Source organism: Lepus europaeus, chromosome 3, assembly GCF_033115175.1.
Source record: "Lepus europaeus isolate LE1 chromosome 3, mLepTim1.pri, whole genome shotgun sequence".
In the NCBI taxonomy this organism is placed as follows: domain Eukaryota; kingdom Metazoa; phylum Chordata; class Mammalia; order Lagomorpha; family Leporidae; genus Lepus; species Lepus europaeus.
In genome coordinates, this window is record NC_084829.1 from 6,839,323 (window position 1) to 6,859,948 (window position 20,626).

General features: G+C 49.0%; 1 long non-coding RNA gene across 1 annotated transcript in view; it reads right to left on the reverse strand.

The window, feature by feature from the left end:
* The window catches only part of LOC133756730 (uncharacterized), a 126,521-nt gene that overhangs the window by 21,223 nt on the left and 84,672 nt on the right, over positions 1-20,626 (reverse strand). Inside the window, exon 2 of the long non-coding RNA XR_009865536.1 lies at positions 16,527-16,632. This is a non-coding gene — a long non-coding RNA (uncharacterized LOC133756730). The remainder of the gene's footprint in view (positions 1-16,526; positions 16,633-20,626) is intronic.

A 20,626-nucleotide genomic window follows, 5' to 3' on the forward strand; every position in this document is an offset into this window, starting at 1 on the left:
GGATCAGCGCGGTGCGCTGGCCACAGCGCACTGGCCACAGCGGCCATTGGAGGGTGAACCAGCGGCAAAAAGGAAGACCTTTCTCTCTGTCTCTCTCTCTCTCTGACTGTCCACTCTTCCTGTCAAAAAAATTAAAAAAAAAAATCTTATAGAAGTGGACATTTGGCCTGGCAGTTAAGATACCCACTTGGGGCCAGCACTGCGGCTCACTTGGCTAATCCTCCGCCTACGGCACCAGCACTCCAGGTTCTAGTCCCGGTTGGGGCACTGGTCCTGTCCAGGTTGCTCCTCTACCAGTCCAGTTCTCTCTGCTGTGGCCCAGGAAGGCAGTGGAGGATGGCTCAAGTGCTTGGGCCTGCACCTGCATGGGAGACCAGGAGGAAGCACCTGGCTCCTGGCTTCGGATCGGTGCAGTGCGCCGGCCGTAGCAGCCATTTGGGGGGTGAACCAAGGGAAGGAAGACCTTTCTCTCTCTCTCTCTACCTAATTCTGCCTTTCAAAAAAAAAAGAAGAAGAAGATACCCACTTGGGTTAGAAATAAATAATAAAATATTCAAAATTCAAAAATATTATTTAATCACAAAAACTAACATTAACATATATTGAAATCTGAAAATGTAAGTTGAAAAAAGAGTCCAGCACTGTGGCACAGTGGCCTAAACCTCCACCTGCAGTGCCAGCATCCCATATGTGAGCCGGTTTATGTCTCGGCTGCTCCACTTCTGATCCAGCTCTCTGCTATGGCCTGAGAAAGCAGCAGAAGATGGCCCAAGTCCTTGGGCCCCTGCACGTTTATGGGAGACCTGGAAAAAGTTCCTGGCTTCTGACTTTGGATTGGCTCAGCTCCGGTTGTTGCCATTTGGGGAGTAAACCAGCAGATGGAAGACCTTTCTGTCTCTCCCTCTCTCTGTGATTCCACCTCTCAAATAAATTAAATCTTTTTTACTAAAAAAAAAGGGGGGGGGGGAGTTGAAAAAGAGAGAGGTGCTTAAGATGGCAGAAATGTCTGTATAACATTGGACCTACAGGACCTCACTAAAAGCTAGTACTGTGCACCTGTTCACTAAGTGCCCACAGGTAGGCAAAGCCAGGTTGTTCAGTAACACCGGTATTGGAGCCCCAGGCTCCTCAAGACCCTGAACAGTTCCCACTGCTCTGAGCAAGTGAGAGAAGGGGCAGGGGCCCTATCCCCCAGGATGGGGCAGGAAACGATTTCCTTCCAACCAGCTGGGAGGTGAGGGAGTGGGTTCCAGGCCTGGGGCAGCCCTGGCCTCTGCTCCAGGAACTTCACCAGCACTTCCTGGGCCGGGGTCTACAATTCTCACCCCGAGGTCTCAGCTCGGCTCCTTGGGAAGCTGATGTGGATGAACGCATCTCCCTCCTTTCTAGCTTGGCCTCGGCGCCCAGGCTCCACCTGCAGCTCTCTCGGCAAAGGCGCTGCTGCTGAGACCCTCAGCTTGCAGTCTGGCTGGCAGCGCTGAGCCGGGCAGCCTCCTGTGACTTTTGCTTTTTTTCCTGGAGTATAATGATGTTCTGATCCCGTCCTAACGGTTGAACTGGATGACTGCCCCACTTAACACAGGGCTCCTACCTTGCTGCTGACTCACCTTCATTCACACGGGACTTTGAACTTAGCCTTGGTTATCTGCTACCTCAATCGCTGACAACAATCCAAATGCCGGCCCCGCTGGACAGCTGCTCCCACCGCTCTAAAATCAGCCATGGATGAGCAGAGCAAGGAGAGCCACGTATTCACAGTCCTGCCCAACCCATCGGAACCCAAACAAGGATGAGCCTGGACGTCCCCTTCACTCACTCGCTCACTCACTCGCTGGGTCACTCTAATCTGCCCTCATGGAGCTTCCGGTGTAGAAGACCTTACGGAGAGGTCAGCAAGCACTGAACTATACAGCAAGATAAATGAAAAGCTGGGAGACATTTTCACTGACCTCTGCTATCCGACTTTGGGAGCAGTCAGGACGGTACATTCTGAGCCCATTATTTCATTCAGTAATTATGTGAGAGGCAATAAATTAGACAAGTAGGGGCAGGTGTGGTGCAGCGGGTTAAGCTGCTGCTTGCAATGCCAACATCCCGTATCAGAGCCCCGGTTCCCGTCCCAGGATGCCCCAAGAGCTTGGGCCCCTGCACCCACGTGGGAGACCCGGATGGAGGTCCTGGCTCCTGGCTTTGGCCTGGCGCAGACCTGGCTGTTGAAGCCACCTCCAGCGAGTGAACTATTGGATGGAATATTCTCTCTCTCTCTCTCTTTCTCTCTCTTTTCTCTTTTTCTTTCTCTTTCTCTCTCTTTCTCTCCATCACTTTGCCTTTCAAGTAAATAAATCCTAAAATAGGTAAAATACTATGTGAGTGCCAAGGAGAGAATGAGTAAGAAATGGGTGATATAAACCTACTATGCAAAATCAACTTCCCAAAAGCGTCTTTTTCACCGAGTTGATTATAACATACAGTTCGAATCAACACAGCCTGCCCCTGAAAGTGCCTCGCCTCCTAGCAGGTACATGGAGGCGGAGAAGGGACCCAGAACCCTGTGGAGTGGGCATCACTTTTCTCACCCGTGAAATGGGGACCAGGAGGGAGTTCACGGAGAGAGCGAATTGCCCAGGAGATCTCTCCGGGGGAACATCCGTGACAGGAGAATGGAGAAGGGACTAGAAGAGGCTGGGGGAGCCGGATGACCACAAAGCAGGCCAGACCCGCAGCACAGGGGAGGGAGGAAGCACCCGATGCCGCAGTGCTGTTTCAGCCTTGCTGACGGAGCACCGGAGCCGTGGCTGTTGGCCTGCATCTCCCTGCCGCACTCATGGCAGCCTTGCTCACCGGCAGCCGCGTGGTGGATTTCAGAGCAGGGCACGTGGGGCAGGGGAGCTACTCTGCCTGCAGCTGCAGGCCTGGGCACCACAGCCCGCCCCTTGTGTCACGGCTTGCTAGGATGGCAGGAAGGAAGTAGCACACGCGGGCAGCGTGAGCACCACATCTCGGTTTCCTCGAAGTTGTGGAGTCTGCGAGGCCCAGACGAAGGTGCTGTCTGTGGATGGCTTCGTCTCCCTGTGTCTCCACTGTCTGTGTCCCCTTCTCCTCTACTTATGCAGACACCATTCGTACGCGATCAGGGTCCACCCTTATGACCTCATCCACCCCAAAGCACTCCTGGGAAGACCCCATCTCAAAACGCAGTCGCATCTGACGTCCCGGGGGTGAGGACTTTAACACACACATTTGAGGGGGACACAAGTGGCACAAATCAACCCACAACATGCCACCTGTGTGCCCTCAGCACCAGGCAGCAGCTCCTCCACAGCCGTACCCGTCTCTCTCTCCCCCAGCAGAAACTCAGAAGAAGGCAATTAACAGGACAAAATGTAGCCCCGGAAGCTGCTGTTGATCTTAGAGCCCAGCTCGCGCGCCTCTTCTCCTTCCTCCGCTCCCCTGCTGGAGTCCCCCTCACCCTCGGCGCTCACCTTTGGCAGGTCCTGCTGGCTTACCTGGTGGGGTGTGGGCTCCTGAGACCCACTCCAGCCTGGAGCTGCTGGGCGTGCCTATTCACAGTTTCAAGGGGAGACAGGGCTCCACACAACACCCCGCTGCCCACAGTGCCAAGGGAGCTCTTGCTGTTCCTGCTGATCAGGGTCACGCTCCACTGCCACCGACTGTTGAACACAAGTCCAAGATGCCCTGGGACTTAAGAGTTTGATGGTGCCCTCACCATCACCAGGACCTCAACCCTGCAGACCTCCCTCAATTGCAGGTGCAGGGGCACAAAGTCCCCCCGTGAGTCACCAGGAGGGATGGTGGGGCTGTGCCTATTTCCACCTCTTTGTTCCTGGATCTATGTGCCAGGGTCCCAGGTTTTGGCCACCAGGGTCCTGAACGTCACAGGAGCTGAGCTTGCCAGTGGCTGTGTGTGCTCCACTGCAGGAGATCCTTGCCTGGTGCGGGGATGGAGTCTGGGGTGCTGCGGCATAGGCCATCCTGGCACATAAAGGGATTCTGATACCATGAGTCAGTCTGGGGGCCTGTGACATGCACTCATTGTTTCCACAGTACTTTCGCGTGTTTGACAGCGTGCTCCGGAGCCAAACGCCTTCTTCTATACTTTCTTTTTCTATCCTGTACCTTACTTTCCTGAGCATCCACTTCCTCATCTGCAGGACCTACCTCACCAGGATGAAGCAAAAGGATCCATGACTTTGCTACAAACTGAGTGCCTGTATCCTTCCCCCCAAATCCATGTGTTAAAAACCTGGGGACTTCGGGAGGTGATGAGGCATGGGGTAGGGCCCTCATGAATGGAATCACTGCTCTTACAAGAACCATACTACAGCCGGCCGGCTCTCGATTCCCATTCTGTTGACCCTAGTGAAGGTAAAACGAGAAGACTGTCCCCAGGAAACCCTTACCAGACAACACACCATCTAGCACCTTGACCTTGGACGTCCCAGTTTACAGACCCATAAGAAAGAAATGTCTGCTGTTGAAGCCACCTGGTCTGCAGTTTTGTGTTACAGCAGCCTGAGCTAAGACACTTTTTTTTTTTTTTTTTTTTTTTTTTTTTTTTTACAGGCAGAGTGGACAGTGAGAGAGAGAGACAGAGAGAAAGGTCTTCCTTTTGCCGTTGGTTCACCCTCCAATGGCTGCTGCGGTAGCTGTGGCCAGGGAGTGCAGTGGAGGATGGCCCAAGTCGTTGGGCCCTGCACCCCATGGGAGACCAGGCTAAGACACTTTTAAGGGTTTAAGCAGACGAGTGTTCGGTCTAGCAGTTAAGACTCGACCAGAGACGAGTGTCTGGGTTGGAGTCCCAGCTCTGCTTCCAATTGCAGCTTCTTACTAATGTATGCACTGGGAGGCATGGTGATGGCACAAGTGGTTGGGTCCCTAACCCCTATGGGGGAGGTCTGGAAGGAGCTCGGGGCTCCCAGCTTCAGTGTGGCTCAGCCCTGCGTGGGTAGGAGTTCTCTGTCTATCCTGTCTCCCTGTCTGTCTCTCTCTGCCTTTTAAATAAATAGATAGATGTAGGTCTAAAAACTGCTGGAACTGGTCAAAAATTATTCTAAAATTTATATCAAAAATAAATGTTCAATAATTGCCAAGACTTTAAAAAAAAAAGATTAGGGCTGCTATTTATAAACAGTTACTGTAAAATTACTGTAATCAAAACAATATGACTCTCACCTAGTAAAAATTAATGGGACAAAATGAGACTCCAGAAAAGAAAACCAAGCACATATAAGAATTTAACATAGAATAATGTTTCATTTTGATTCAGTGGGGAAAGGATAAATAAATAAATAAGGATAGCTCAGTGGGAGATTAAGACTCTACTCAGTCTATGTATTTTTTTAAACTTATTTATTTGAAAGGCAGAGCAACAGAGGGAGTGGGAGAGACAGAGAGAGATCTTCCATCCACTGCTTCACTCTCCAAATGGCTCCAAGAGCCAAGTCTGGGCTATGCCAATACCAAGAGCCTGGAACTCCATCTGGGTCCCCCACATGGGGTTGTAGTGGGCCAGCTTCCACTGCTTACCCAGGCATGTTAACAGGGAGCTGGATCAGAAGTGGAGCAGCTGGGACTCAAACCAGTGCTCTGATATGGGCCGCTGGTGTTTCAGGCTGTGGCTGAAACAGCACTGGCCCCAGTCCACATATTTTTAAGAGAAAATGAAGCCAGCAGGTACTAGGGCTGGAATTACCTTGAAGGCAAAATGTAAGGAGGAGTCCATTAGTAGGGTCATGGTGGGTGAATCCCCCATCCGCCCATGTTACCACAACATGGCTTTGAAACAAGTTAAGTGTCCATCACTAGGAAATGGACAAGTAATTTATGATAAATCCATTCCAAGGGCCACCCGGGCCACTGTGAATATGCCCCTAAGCCATTACTCAGAGCAAATGGAGGTGTCAGTCCAATGTTCAGGATGATGCATGACACACACACACGAATACTTATAACATCATGGAAAACACCTACGCATAGTTTCTCATGGCTACTTTTAGGGAGCGGCCTGGAATAAGAAGAGGGATTTTTTTTTTCCTTCACTCTACAACCCTGTTAGGGAGTGAGACATGGAGTCATGTGCTCGTCCTCTTTTTTGCTTTTTGTACAGAATTTTCTTGGTTGGGGGGGGGGGTGGCTGGAGAGAGAATTGGTGATGGATCCCTCTTTAAAAAATGACCTAGTTCAACAGTGCATAGAATATCTTGGTTGTAGAAAGACAGTGTGGAGGCAAGGCTGCTGTGGGTGAGGGTGGAGACTGGGGATCTAGGTGGTTCTGCTTCAAGGAGCGGGAAGAATCGTGAGTCCTAGAGTGTGGGGAAGAGCCCAGCCATGAAGGACCACAGAGGAAGAAGGAAGGAAGAGAAACTGACAGTGACAAAGTCTCCCTGTCTGCATTGGCCAGGCAACTTTGAAGGAAGCAACACTTAATTTTAAGTCATTTGCTGTGTGTCCAGTTTCTCTCTCCAGAGATGCAGACCCAAGAGGTGGCCCAGCATCAGCAAGCAGTGGGTTAACCCACCACCTGCAATGCCAGATCACATATCATGGTGCCTGTTCAAATCTCAGCTGCTCTGCTTCTGTGTCAACTCCTTGCCTGGGAAGGCAGCAGAAGATGGTCTAAATGCTTACACCCCTGTCTCACAAATGGGAGACCTAGATAGAGCTCCAGGCTCCTGGTTTGCCATGGCCCAGCCACCACTGCCATGGCCATTTGAGGAGTGAACCAACAGATGGATGATTTCTCTCTCATTGTCCCTGTTCCTTTCAAAAAAAATTTAAAAATAAAGTTTAAGACACAGAGATGAGATGTCAGATTAAGAACTGAGCGCTTTTTTAAATTATTAAGAAGTAACAAGAGTGGCCAGTGCCACGGCTCACTAGGCTAATCCTCCACCTGCAGCGCCAGCACCCCGGGTTCTAGTCCCTGTTGGGGCACCAGATTCTGTCCTGGTTGCCCCTCTTCCAGTCCAGCTCTCTGCTGTGGCCCGGGGAGGCAGTGGAGGATGGCCCAAGTACTTGAGCCCTGCACCTGCATGGGAGACCAGGAGGAGGCACCTGGCTCCTGGCTCCTGCCTCCTGGCTTCGGATCGACGCAGCCAATTGGGGAGTGAACTATCGGATGGAAGACCTCTCTCTCTCTTTCCCTCTCTCTCTCTCTCTCTCTCTCTCTCTCTGCCTCTCCTCTTTCTGTGTAACTCTGACTTTCAAATAAATAAATAATTCTTAAAAAAAAAAAAAAGAAGTAACAAGAAGTACTAAAGGTGCTGGCATTGTGGTACAGTAGGTTAAGCCACCATGTGCAATGCTGGTATCTCATATGGACTCTGGTTCAAGTCCAGGCTGCTCCCTCCTCCCTCCCTCTCTCTATCCCTCTTCTCTCTATAACTCTGTCTTTCAAAAAAATAAATAAATCTGAAAGAAAGAAGGAAAAAGAAAGAAAAGAAAAGGCAAGTGTTGGTGGGGGTATGGGGATATGAAGATACTGGAACACTTATATGTTGCTGGAGGGAATGTGAAATGGTATAGTCACTTGAGAAATCAGTCAGATTGTTCTTTAGAAAGTTAATTCATAGGACCTTGCAGTTCCACTCTTAGGTATATCCAAAATAAATGGAACATTTGTCCACACAGAAACATAAATGCTCAGAGCAACTTCATGGCAAAAAAGTGAAAACAACCCAAATGTTCATCAATTGACAAAGGGATAAATAAAATGTGCTCTATCTGTAAAAGGTACTTTCATTTGGCAAACAAACAAGAAAAAAAAAGCGGGGCTGGCACTGTGGTATAGTGGATTAAGCCGCCCATGTGGTACTGGTTTGTGTCCTGGATGCTCCACTTCTGATCCAGCTCCCTGCTAATGCACCTGGGAAAGCACTGGAAAATGGCCCAAGGGCTTGGGTCCTGCCACACTTGGGAGACCCGTAGAAGAAGCTCCTGGCTTCTGGCTCCGGCCTGCCTCAGCCCTGGCTGTTGCAGAATTTGGGGGAGGGAACCAGCAGACGAAAGACCTCTCTCTGTGTGTCTCTCCTTCTCTCCCTGTCTCTACCACTTTGCCTTTCAAATAAATAAATAAATAAATCTTTAAAAAAAAAAAAAGTGGGGCTGGTGCCATGGCTCTCTTGGTTAATCCTCTACCTGTCGTGCCAGCCTCCCATATGTGCACCGGGTTCTAGTCCTGGCTGCTCCTCTTACAGTCCAGCTCTCTGCTGTGGCCCAAGTGCTTGGGCCCCTGCACCCGCATAGAAGACAAGAGGAAGCTCCTGCCTCCTGGCTTTGGATTGGCCCAGTGCTGGCTGTAGTAGCCATTTGGGGAGTGAACCAACGGAAGGAAGACCTTTCTCTCTCTCTTTCTCTTACTATCTATAACTCTACCTGTCAAATAATAATAATAAAAAAAAGCAACACTGGAACCCGCCATAACGAGGATGAACCTTGAAAACACTTGTTAAGTGAAAGCCACACAAAACCTGTATTCTGTGTGATCCATTTATGTGGAACACCTAGAATAGATAACATCGATAGAGACAGAGTAATTAGTGACTGCTGAGGGCTGGGGGCAGAAGGGAATGGGAGCGACTACTATTAGGTATGAGATTGCTTTTCTTTTTAAAAAAAAAAAAAAACACTTTTTTTTTTTTTTGGAAAGACAGGGAGATATAAGAGACAAATCTCCTATCTACTGGTTTACTCCCAAAATGCTCACAACAGCCAGGGCTGGGCTAGGCTAAAACTGGGCACTAGAAACTCAATCCAGGTCTCCCACATGGCGGGCAGAGCCCTACTTGAGCCATCACCAGCTGCCTCCCAGAGTGCACATGAGCAAAAGCAAGGATCAGGAGCAGAGCTGGGACATGAACCCAAGTCACTCTGACATGGGATATGGGCACCAAGTGGTCTCTTAGCCACTGCACCAAGTGCACTCCCCTAAAAACTATTCTTAGAGTGATCTTAGGCTCACAGATTAAGAGGCAGTTACAGAGAGTCTCTGCATATGCCCTACCCCTACACAGGCATAGCCCTTCCCATGATCAATACCCCCACCCCGACATGCCACAGTGCACTGGTTACAGCTGATGAACAACCTTGACACAACATCATCGAAGCCCAGAGTTCACATCGGGGCTCACTCTGGGTGTCGCACATCCTTGTGGGTTTGGACAAACGTGTGATGGCAGGGACCTGGCATTGCACCATCATACAGAGCAGCCTTGTGCTCCATGCTTACATCCCTCCCTCCCTCCTAACTCCGAACAACCACTCTTCTTACTGCGTCTACGGTTGTGCCTCTTCCAGAAGGCCTCATAGAATCACACCGATTTTTTTATTTTAGAGTGATGGAAATGCCCTACAATTCATCGTGATGATGGTTTCACAACTCTGCAAATAGGCTAATAACAATAACCCCTTGAAAGGCACACTTGAAATGGGTGACTTGTACATTATGCAAGTTGTAGGTCAATGAAGTTGTCCAAAAAAAAAAAAAGTAAGCAGAAGAGATGCAAGCCCCCTCCAATACCCTATGCAAAGAGTGGAGCTGTGCAGCCAGGACACGCAGGAGTTCCCATGAAGGGGAAGCAAGGGGGAGGTAAATATTGTCAAGTAGTGTGACCTGTAGGCTGGTGAACGTTGGACCCCCAGTTGTCTAACATCAGGGACACACATGCCATGTCCAGCCCAGGGCCTGACATGCAGTAAGGCCTCAATAAACATTAACTCTTGTTAAATTCTCAATATTATCTTACTCTGTGTCACTCTGAATCACGTCCCTTCCGTCTTTCTATCCCCCTTTAACCACAATGCATGCATGCACATGCCCACACTGTGGAATCTCTGAGAAGACGTTTACTCCACTTCTGCTATGAAAAATTTCTGTCTTGTGAAAGGAGTTTTGAAACCACCGGGAACCACTGCATTTAATGGGGGAAGGAGTTGAGCTTCTCTTTCCCCAGCAGAAATCACAAGAGCTCCAAAGCCCGGGGTGCCAGCCTTGCACTATGGACACCCCGGGCCGGGTGATTCTTTGCTTTGGGAGGCTGTTCTGGGCATGGTAGAGTGTTTGGCACATCCCAACTCTGCCCACTAAGATGCAGGGTGTACCGGCTCAACTGTGGCTACCAAAAACACCTCCAGACATCAGCAAGTGTCCCTTGGGAGGCAAAGTCACACACACACACACACACCACACACACACTCTCTCTCACACACACACACACACACACATACACTCCCACATCATGGCCCTAAGGAAGACATGGGTGATGGTGAACTTTGTTTTACTTCTTGAAGATCAGAAGGAAGCAGAAGGCACTCAGCAGGCCCATCTCAGCCTTAGCAGGGACCCCCTTTCTATTTGCTCCTGCACACTGAGCATCCTCCAAACCCTGGTCCTAGGACCCATTCAGAGCTTCCTCGCCACCCCTTATGTTTGCCCCAGCCGTGGATACTCCCAAGTAAGCCCACAACCCGGACTCTCAATATTTCTGTTCTTTTTTAAATTGTATTTGAAAGGCAGAATTACATAAAGCGAGAGAGGAAGAGGGGAGCTGCCATTTAATGAATTTAGCAGCTATTTAATGAATGAAGTTCACATCAGGGTTCCAGACTTTCTTTCCTTGTGTTTTCCGAAATTGAGAGAGGTTATGGTTGATGGCCTAAGACTGCAGCCACCAAAAATCCATCTCATTCCTGACCCCCAGGTGTTCCTCCCATTCAGGGATGGGGGCTATTTCTCTTCCTTGTGCACCAGGCTGGCTCTGTGACGGCTCTGCCCACACACTGCGGCAGAAGTGGACTCCTGAGCCCAGACTGGAAGCAGGCCAGCGGCTCTGCTGACTCCCTCCTGCAGCTCTGAGGCTGCCACACGAAAGGAAGCTGAGGCTGTCCAGAGGGGCCACGCAGAGGAAAACCCAGGCCCTGTAAGCAGACAGTTCCATCTCAGTCATCAGGAAATGCAACGGCATGCGGGAGCCCAGGAAAAACAAAAAATCCACCAGCCAAGCCCCAGAAGCACGGGAAATAATACATTTTTGTTTGTTTTAAACCACTGTGTTTCAGGGTCGTTTGTTATGCAGCAACTAATCAATAACTAATAAAGCCACGTGCCACGTACCAGCATCCCGGTCAGGGCAGACCACATGTGTGACTGTAGTCTCAGGAGATGGTGTTGCCGAGTGACGTCACCATCGCCTTCACTTGTGTAAGCACATTACCTGGTGTTCAAAGCATCACAAATCTGCATAATGTCCTTAAGCTCCCCATGGTACTACAGGAGTTCGGTCACTTGCTCTAAGTTGTGGAGCTGTGAGCACACAGAAGCCAGAAGCTAAACACAGCTCGTCTACATCAGAGTCTCTGCTTTCCCATGAAGGTTCACTAAAATGTGAGTCTTCCTCCCTGGGACAAAGTGAAATACGTGTGAGCATTCACTGAACAGAAAGATAGCAAAGGAAACCATTAACAGGTGACAATGATTCTCTCTGAATAAAAAAGGTCAGGAAAAGAGTAACTGAGGACGAGCTTTGGCCCTGGGAAAGTTAAACGCCTTCGCTTCATTGGTGGGAAGTGTTCACATTTATGCTAAAATCGATATGCAGTTTGTTTTGTTCAAATACCCAAGGGTTCCTCAAACAGTTCGTGAAAATGAAATTAAAAGATTATTTTGGTACAAAAAATTTTGAATCCATGCACATGAGGCATCTTCAAGGAGCTCATGAAAATACATGTTATGAAAAACACTACTCATGGATTTCTCTTTTCCATGAACTTTTTGAAGTGCCTTCATAATTGTGATATAGCAAGAAATTCCAAATCCGTGCATGTCTATTGCCAAGTCACTTCATCTGCCTTTTTATTTATTATTTTTAAAATTTTGGCAATTTATTTGAAAGGCAGAGAGAGAGAAAGAGAGAGAGCGCGCTTCCATCTACTGATTCACCTCCCAAATGCCTACAACAGCTGAGGCTAGGCCAGGCAGAAGCCAGGAGCCAGGAATTCCATTCAGATCGCCCACGTGAGCGTGGTAGGGACCCAAGCACCTGAGCCTTCACCTGTTGTCTCCCAAAAGGAAGCTGGACCAGAAGTAAAAACAGGATTCCTACCCAGGCCCTCCATTATGGGCCAGAGGCACCCCAAGTGGCAGCCCAACTGCTGTGCCACAACACCCACCTCTTCATCCAACTTTAAGAGGAAAAGAGGAACATTGGTTAACTGGTTTAATTATACTCACGTGTATGTCAGCCTCAATGTTTTTAGCACCTGGTAACAAAGTCAAAATGCTCTTTTTTCTGTCTTCCTTAGTCATTATCCCTAAAGCAAGGGGGAGGCAGGTTTCATTTCTTTCTACCTACAGACCTCCGAGAAACCATCAAGCCTCCTCCACTCCAGGTCAGAGCTAGACAACCAGGAAGCCTCAACTTCAGACAGTCCCTGACTTTGGTGGGAATAAACCGCGAGCAAAAGAAGAGTCACACCACCTCATCACATCATCAAACTTGGGTGGTTCAAGTCCTTTCATCTCCTAAGTGATGTTATGATAAACGCTCGGTAACTGGACCTCTTTGGAGGGGTGGGGGGAGCTCCAATGTATAAGTTGCATTTGCCATAAATACTCCCACCAAGGCCAATTTTAAGTTTCCAACTTGACTTTGCTTGTGCGGACCTAACAATGCGTTCTCCTTGGTATGACTTGCCCAGGTCACCTTGGACACTCACCCAGCTACATGCACAACAGTGCACTCAAGATTACACTCAACAGCAAAGGAAAGACGACCAGGAAAGGGATTCTCCCTCCTTAACGGAGAAAGCTAACTCTCCCTTATATAAAAGAAGTCTACCTAGGTAGCCCCGGACTACCATGGCAGCCTGTAGAGTTATCGAGAACTTGGCTCCTTCCACGGCCCTTGTCTTCACGGTTCAAGTTGGCCACCAGTCCATCCATGTCTGAGGAAGCAGAATGGAGGAAGCTGCAGGAAACATGACTTCTCTTTCCTAGGGGGCTTCTTAGAAATCTCATTAAATATTTCACTTTGTCTACACACAGTCCAAAACCTAGTTACATGGTTCCATCTAGCTGCAAGGAATCCTGGGCAATGTCATTTTTCGGTTGTGCACCCAGGAGAAGGTGAGCATTCTGTTCCTGTGAAGAAAGGAGCATGTAGGAGGGATGGGAAGCTGGCTCTGCTACAGCTACCAGCTGTGCTATGGCTGCTGGGCCTTTCTGCTTGTTATTTATTTAATCATGTTCTCCAAGTGCGGTACCTGGGAAAATTGCAGGTGAATAGAGAGGAACATCTTTAAAAACTGTTTTAAAGACTAGTGTGCTTATTTTAATGTACAATAAAACCACAGGAACATCAAACATGTTTCACAGAGACTTTTGCTTAGTACTAAGCGAAGGCAAATAATGCCCATTTAAGACTGATTAAATTATAGAAAATGTGGCCGGCGCCGCGGCTCACTAGGCTAATCCTCCGCCTTGCGGTGCTGGCACACCAGGTTCTAGTCCCGGTCGGGGCACTGAACCTGTCCCGGTTGCCCCTCTTCCAGGCCAGCTCTCTGCTGTGGCCAGGGAGTGCAGTGGAGGATGGCCCAAGTGCTTGGGCCCTGCATCCCATGGGAGACCAGGAGAAACACCTGGCTCCTGCCATCAGATCAGCGCGGTGCACCGGCCACAGCATGCCAACCGCGGCGGCCATTGGAGGGTGAACCAACGGCAAAGGAAGACCTTTCTCTCTGTCTCTCTCACTGTCCACTCTGCCTGTCAAAAAAAAAATTATAGAAAATGTGAAGAAAGTGATATAGGTGACACGAGGATAAGGCAAAAATCATAAGGATCATTGATAAATGCTTGAGATCTGGTATAATTTCCAGAGGAAGAAACTGGGACTCAGGGAAGTCACACAGCTTGCCCAGGTTCACACACAATTGCACTGTTGGATTTGATAACATTGTCCCTTGCCAGTGACCCATATCCTTAACACGGTACCTGAGAATAAGTGCAATGCACATTCCAGTACTTGGGGTAAAATATTTTTATACAGATATAATCTGTATAGTTTTTCTGGGTAAACGAAGCACAATAATTTGTATGCTACAGTTAAAGGCCCAACTTAGTAACTAATCTTTGTCAGAGGCTTTTTTGGGGGAGGGGCATTGCCACAGACCCCAACACTGTCTACAGATAGTACCTAACAATGAGCACCAGTCCTCAAGGGGCCTGTGGATGTCCTTAACAGCTGGGTTTCACAACAAACAGTGGTGATATTTAGCAAGCGTTTCTTAAAACTAGAACAAATTCTAGGAAGTGGAGACCAAACTGGGTGAACCCAGTCCATTAATAACGCAGCCGCTGACATGGATCCAAGGGGACAGTAAGTTACAGTGGTATAAACGAGGGTCTCCCGTGGGCCTTCATTTGGAAATAGACTGCTGAACTCAGCGTGTGTATTTGTGCCCAATATATGCAGATGTGTCTTCTAAACCAAGACCCCTGGGGGAAAAATCAACCTGTCTGTCTATGTATGTTTTCTTTCTTAACCAGACTGTACCTCTGTTGTGTGTCCTGCCTGTCCCGTGTGTGGCCTCCCCAGCATGGGAGAGCTAGCGGCAAGGCAAGCATCCGTAAGAGGCAGCATCTGAAGGCAGAAGCAGGGTCCGGGTGACCTGCAGAGACCCTACACTGCTGGAGGTCCTGGACACTCTGCACAGATTCCCTGGCGGGGAGGGCTCCAAACTCAGAGATGAGCAACAGAGCAAGGTCACCCCATCTGCTGTGGCTGTGGAGCGCCCTTCACGGTTGATAGATGGCTTCTCTATGTCCAGGGTTGTTTGTGTGCCACTCTGCTGGGAGGAGAGACTGAAGTGAGATAAGCGTTCAAGGTCCCTTGGCCTCTTAGGGTGACTGAAGCTGCCAGCTATTCTGGATCTGTTTGTCCCTGGTGTGAGCAGGATCTTAGGATTGATGTGCTACCAGGGTGCCTCTCACGGGGGTAGAGGGAGGTGATGGCGAGGAGGCGGGGGCAGGAGTGGGACGGAGGTAGAGGGGAGGATTTCTGTTTCTTGTTAACACTTTGTGTGTACTATGTCATTATAAGAAAAAAATGCAAACTTACAACAGCCTAAACTAATTACGAGTGGGGAATATGTAAAATGATAGGATGCCATGTGGTCTCTGGACAGGGCTCTGCTGTGTTTCTATGTGTGACATGTCATAAATAAAGCCCGAAGCCCACCATAAAACTTGAAGGGGGGAAAACGGGGAGGAGAGAAGCTGCTGGGCCTCTCTCAAAACCCACCCTGTGCACATGCAGAACACATGAGCTAATAGGGACCCACTCAAAATCATCGCTCTCTAGTGTAAACCTAAAAATGGGTTCCAGACGGGATCTGAGGTACACAGCTTATCATTATATCAGGGAGCAGGCCCACTTCCAACCACAGCCAATGAACCACTCATCCCCAAGTCTATGCCTGGGCAAGTCTGGTTTCCTCAGCCTGCCTGGAATGTCCCTGACCCGCCACTGCGGCTCTGGGGCTCTTCCCTAGGCTGGGGGTAGAGATTACGTTGACCGACACGGGAACAAGCAACGTTTCAGACTCAGAATGCCTACGTTTTCCTGTCCCATGTTCCTCCTGTTCACCTTCCTTTATTTTCTGCAGGTGAGCCAAATGGGACAGGAAATTGCATCCCAAGAATTAGGATTCCTCCCCTCCTCTCCAACCCTGAAACTGTAAGTAGAGCTGAAAATTTAAGAGGTGTTGAGTAAGCTAGGACTAGACTTGGCTGCAAGTGACAGTCCACCAGGGGAGTTTGTCGACCTCTCACAGAAAGCCAAGCAGGAGGCAGACAGGCCATGGTTCACAGGGAGGTTTCACCAAGTTGCCAGGGGCTCAGGGTCCTTCCGCATGCTTGCTCCAACATTCCCAGCACATGGCTCCATAGCCAGGTCACAACAGCTTCTTGAGCTCTAAACGCTACATCCACATCCCGGCAACAAGTGCAGTAAGGGGCTTTAAATAACAGCCCACAGTGAGACACGGTTTCTTGTGTCTAAATCCATTTGCAATGAGAAGAATACTGTCTCTCCTTCCATCAAGATCTGGGGTCTATCTCTCCACCCCTGAATCTAGATGGAGCAGTAGAATTGGGCAGAAGTGACACTGGATGGATTACAAAGCCAAGACCTTAGAGAGGGTTTGAAGCTGCCTCTCTGTCTCTCTCCCTCTTGAAACCCTGAGACCACCGTGTTGTCGTCAAACCCATTCAGCCCATGAGAGTGAGATACTCTGGGGAGAACAACAGAGGAGCCCTCGGCCCTGGACGTGTTCACGAGGCTGTCCTCGATCCTACAGCCCAACAGGGATGTCAGGCAGGACCAGACTGCCAGCCCACAGTGATGCGTCACTTATGACAGGGACAGTTTCTGAGAAAAGCATCATCATTAGGCAAGTCCCTGTGTAAACATCACAGAGCACACAAGCCCAGGCGGGACAGGTCACTCACTCACCCATCCCCTTGATGCAACCAGGAGATGCGGTCGACACGAGAGCGATGAGGCTGCCGCAGGTACAACACAGCAGACTTGTTTTTTGCAGAAGTAGAAGGACTGTGCTCTGAAATAATAACACAAAGATCTAGTAAAGACATAAAGCGGCAGCACACTCATCCTCATTGTCAAGTCCTACGTGCTACCGTTTTATACGGCTAGCCAGGCAGTAGGTATGTCTACGGCGGCATCATCACAAACGCGTGAGTAATGTATTGTGTTGTGACTTTACGATGACTACAGTGTCGTGTCACTAGGCAGTAAGAATTGCTCAGTTCCATTATGATCTTACGGGGCCACTGCTGTAAATGTGGTCCACTGTTGACCGAAACATCAGAGTGGTTTTGGCCACTGATTTGGAAGGTGATGAGCTACCCGACAACAGAGAACCAAAGGACAATAAACAGGAGCGGTGAGGAAGAGACAAAAGGTACGCGTGCACTGTCCTTTCAGGTACCTGCCCACAATCAGCCAGCTCTGACTCACAAGGGTTTGACTTAACAGCTCTACGACGGTGCCAAAGTGCACGCACACAACCACTCTGTCTTCACTTTCAATACAGTAGTCAACAAGTCACTTGAGATGTGTTAGCATCTTTTTGGCCTCAACCATCTGCAAGGGAGGATGGGAACTGCGGTTTTCACTCCAGGAGCCTGGTGCCCCCTCTCACCAAGGCATAGGTGATATTGAGGTAAACAACTCCACAAAAGAGGAAAGATTAGGGAACAAATGTGCAGCTCTTTCCTGGGACTGACAGAGTTCTCAAAATTCAAAAGGTGGCTCTAACGTTCTTTCTCCACTTAAACTTGATTTCTCTCCAGCCCAGAGAAGGTCACTGAGAATACCTCCTCAAAATATGCTATCTCTGAGACATAAAAGTAACTAAAATTTTCCAGCCTGAAGAAAAGAGAGTGGGAGGAAAATGTCATTGAACTGTGAAGGTTAAGGCCACGCCCAATGGGACCACATCACCTCTGCCCACAGTGGAAATGGCACAGGTACTTGAGTTATCATAAAGAAAACTGCTTGTAAGTGGGTTGGCAGACTCTAGAATGGACGGCGAAAAAAAACAAAATTACAACAAGTTGACTTAAAGACCTTAATTGGCTCTATTTCTGATTTTGGAATTGGGCAATGCTCAATTTCATGAAATAGAATCAATGTTCCAAAGAGCTCCAATGCAAGTGTTGGTTTTGTAGGCAGAGAAGCGCTGAAGACAGCAGAAACAAAAGATCACAGAGCAGACTGGTCATTTCACAGTTCCTGTCCTTGTTAGGTGGCAACAGAGAGAAATAACCGAGGGGTGGACATCGCGTTACTTCAAGTTCCCCATGTTTGTAAGGATTAAACCAGGGAAACGTCATTATAATACTAACTGATACGAGCCACTTGAGAATTCGGCGTAACCTCTGTAACCCTGCCTCCTCAGAGGGTCAGATCACTTAATGCTTCTGAAGCTTTAGCTCCCGTGACTCCATGCTGGTTTCTCAGTCTGGTCTGTTGGGAGCCAGTGCAGAAGCCGAGGCCAAAACAGTGGGCTCCTGTGATTTCCATTTAACAGGGCCAACAGGCAGTATTAAGGGAGCGTTTCTCTTGCTCTCTACACCCTGGTGAATTCACAGCTGTCTTTGAGAGTTTCAGCCTCATTCCTCCAGGTGCCCAAGAGAACACACTGGAAAAACTCGAAAGGCCTCTGAGTCCCTCACATCCATGAACCAGAAACATTCCGTGACTTTGTGTTGGCACAGGTCTATCCCGCATCCTCTGGGGAAACACAAAGACAGGCCACGGTGCCTGCCCTCACAGAGCTCCTGAGATGTAGGCAGTCCGCAACTGACAATGGTTTGGGCAAGTGCACACCCAAGCAATCCATTGTTCTTTTCACCTTCAATACGATATTCCATAAGTTGCATGAGATGTTAACACTTCATTACACAATAGGCTTTGTGCTAGATTATTCTGCCCAACTTCTGTCTAATGTGAGTGTCCTGTTGAAGGCAGGACTGGCAAAGCTGTGATGTTTGGTAGGTTGTGTGCATCAAATGCAGTTTGTTGATTTTCTTGTTTCTTTCTTTCCTTCTTTCTTATTTATTTATTTGAAAGGCAGAGTTACAGAGAGGCAGAGGCAGAGAGAGAAAAGAGAGAGAGGCATTCTATTCGCTGGTTCACTCCCCAGATGGCTGCAATGGCCAGAGCTGCGCCGATCCTAAGCCAGGAGCCAGAAGCTTCTTCCAGATCTCCCATGTGAGTGCAGGGGCCCAAGAAGTTGGGCCATCTTCTATTGCTTTCCCAGGCCACAGCAGAGAACTGGATCGGAAGTGGAGCAGCTAGGACTCAAACAGGTGTCCATATGGGATGCTTGCACTGCAGGTGGTGGCTTCACCCACTATGCCACAGCGCTGGCCCCAAAGGCAGTTCCTACTTAACAATACTTAGTTTTATGATGGATTAATGGTGATATAATCCCATTTAGGTCGAGAACCTATACTTCGAAAGCAATTTTAGTAGTCTCTCAGAAAGCTCTCAGAGTTGTCTCCATTTGGCTGCAAATAGTTGAGTCATGAATATGGGTGAGGGTCTCTTCTTCTTTAAAAAGAAATGCTGCAGGGGCCGGTGCTGTGGCATAGAGGGAAAAGCCACCACCTGCAGGGCCAGCATCCTATATGGGCACCAGTTTGAGTCTCGGCTGCTGCACTTCTGATCCAGCTCTCTGCTATGGCCTGAGAAAGTAGTGGAAGATGGCCAGGTCCTTGGCCATCCAGAAGAAGCTCCTGCCTCCTGGCTTTGGATCAGCCCAGCTCCAGCCGTTGGGGCTAACTGAAGAGTGAGCCAGTGGATGAAAGACCTCTCTCTCTCTCTTTCTCTCTCTGTCTCTGCCTCTGCCTCTGTAACTCTGCCTTTCAAGTAAATAAGTAAATAAATCTTAAAAAAAAAAAAAAAAAGAAACGCAACAGAAGTGGGGGAGGGCTGTTGTGGTACGGCGCGTTAGGCTGTCGCTTGGGAATCCACATCCCATATCTGAGCGCTTGTTCAAGTCCCTGCTGCCCCACTTCTGCTCCAGCCAAGGAGCTGAATGCTTGTGGGAAAGCAGAAGATGATGGCCCAAGTGCTTGGGCCCCTGCCACTCCCATGGGAGACCCTGATGGAGTTCCTGGCTCCTGGCTTTAGCATGACCCAGCCCTCACTGTTGTAGCCGTTTTGGGGATAAACCAGGTGGAAAATCTGTGTGTGTGTGTGTGTGTCACTCTGCCTTTCAAATAAATAAATGTGAAGAAAGAAAGGAAGGAAGCCAGCCTGCCCTCTGCGTGACCCTCTGTACCCTGGAAACCTGGAAGATCCCCTAATTCACTGGCCACACCCTGACTTAGGGACCCGACAAGACTTCTGAGATGCAGCTTGAAGAGTACTGCGAGAATCGACTTCCTGCTCCTCATCCTCCTCCCCGGCAGGTGGAATGAGAAGAGGCTCTGGAGCTCACCACGGTCTTTCTCGCACTTCACAGAAGAGGGGGCCCCTTTCAGCACCCCCACATCTTGCCATGATTCATGACCCCTGGAGGGGAAGACTCCAGGGCTGCACACGAAAGGGAAGCCCCTGATGAATAATAAAGTGCTTGGGGAATTCCCCTGGTTTATACATCTGCTTATTTATTTGTTAAAGGAACACCATGATTAAAGTTGTGTGATTGGCCTCATCTGAATTCAGTCCAGTTTCATGTAGATATAGAGTAGGGGTGAAGGAGGAGGGAGACACCTTTTTGTCAACAAAGTCACCTCTTATGCTCGCTTCCTCTGAGAAAGAGAGGAAGGAAAGGAGTGAGGGAGGAAGGGAGGAAGGGAGGGATGGAAGGAAGAAAGAAAGGAGAAAACCATCACCCTTGAGGGTTAATCCTCAGAGAACAAACTGGGAGAAGTGTCCTTAGGAATGACTTGATACTCAAAAGGACTTGTATTCCGCACTTGCCTAAATTTAAAGCAATTTCGTGCAGCTATTCTTAGAACTCATCCCTAGGAGGTGTCGTTAGCTGCAAAGAAAAAGCACATTCATGTAGCTTGGAGCTT